General features: G+C 43.2%; 1 non-coding gene across 1 annotated transcript; it reads right to left on the bottom strand.

Annotated features, from left to right (window-relative positions):
• Positions 1–464: 464 nt before the first annotated feature.
• On the bottom strand, positions 465–571 carry LOC127133186 (small nucleolar RNA R71). The gene has a single exon (XR_007807178.1). It is a non-coding gene; the product is annotated as a small nucleolar RNA R71 (small nucleolar RNA).
• Positions 572–1,362: the final 791 nt, after the last annotated feature.

Raw genomic sequence — 1,362 nt, 5'->3', positions numbered from 1 at the left:
GAATTCGGGAATATCGTGCTGCAAACAATCTCCCTCCTATCGAAGTGTCCGACCTCAAAAATCTTCTTCCTTCGCCGATACCCGAGATGGCAGAACCAGCTCGTGCTCTTCGAGATTACGCTGCTCCATCGCAAGATGAGCCGCATTCGAGTATTGCTCCACCCGCAATCGAAGCAAACAACTTCGAACTTAAACCTTCGCTGTTACAAGCAGTGCAACAGAATCAATTCTCTGGAAATCCTACCGAGGATCCAAACCTTCATTTATCCGTATTTGTCCAATACGCTGATACTGTTAAAGCTAATGGTGTCACTTCAGAGGCGATTCGACTTCGTCTTTTTCCCTTCTCGTTAAGAGATAAAGCTAGAAGATGGCTTCAGTCTCTTCCTTCCAACTCGGTCACCACATGGAATGAGTTGAAGAAAGTCTTTCTTGCCCGATATTTTCCTCCAAGCAAAAGAGCTATGTTGAGAGCCCAGATAAATGGATTTAAACAGAAAGATAACGAGTCTCTTTTCGAAGCATGGGAAAGATACAAAGACATGATGAGACTTTGTCCACACCATGGTTTAGAGGACTTGTTAGTAATTCATACCTTCTATAATGGTCTCTTATACAACACAAGGTTAACAATAGACGCCGCCGCAGGTGGTGCGCTTATGGATAAACCTTATGCCGATGCTTATCAACTTATCGAGAGCATGGCCCAAAACCATTATCAGTGGGGAAGGGACCGAACAATGGTAGAAAAACCTCAAACGAATAGTGGCATGTACGAGATAAGTAGCCTTGATCATGTTAATGCAAAAGTGGATGCTCTGGCCCAGAAAATTGAAAGTTTAAATGTATCACCTCCAGCCACCGTGGTTGCCGCAGCTCAAAATTGCGAAGTCTGTGGAATCCAAGGTCATACTCCTGCAGATTGTCAACTCCTAACAGGAATCCAAGCAGAGCAAGTGAATTATGCTCAAGAAAATCCCTACTCGCATACCTATAACTCAAACTGGAAGAACCATCCTAATTTTTCATATAAGAGCAATAATGCTTTATACGCACCAGGACAAGCTCCCAGTCAAGCCCCAGCTATACCCCCTGGATATCAAAAGCCGACCCCATCTACACCTAACAATAATGTTCCTAGGAAATCCAACTTGGAAATCATGATGGAGAACTTCATAGCTTCTCAACAGCAAACCAATAAAGATTTCTTAAACCAGAATGTACACACTAGCGAACAAATTAAACAACTAGCAAGTAAAGTAGATGCTCTGGCTACCCATAACAAAATGCTGGAAACACAAATATCACAAGTAGCTCAACAACAAGCGCCTACCGCTGCCCCAACTGGTACATTTCCTAGAC

The sequence above is a fragment of the Lathyrus oleraceus genome, chromosome 3 (assembly GCF_024323335.1).
Source record: "Lathyrus oleraceus cultivar Zhongwan6 chromosome 3, CAAS_Psat_ZW6_1.0, whole genome shotgun sequence".
NCBI lineage: Eukaryota > Viridiplantae > Streptophyta > Magnoliopsida > Fabales > Fabaceae > Lathyrus > Lathyrus oleraceus.
The sequence above is the reverse complement of the archived record's forward strand: the minus strand, read 5'-3'. Positions and strand labels throughout refer to the sequence as shown.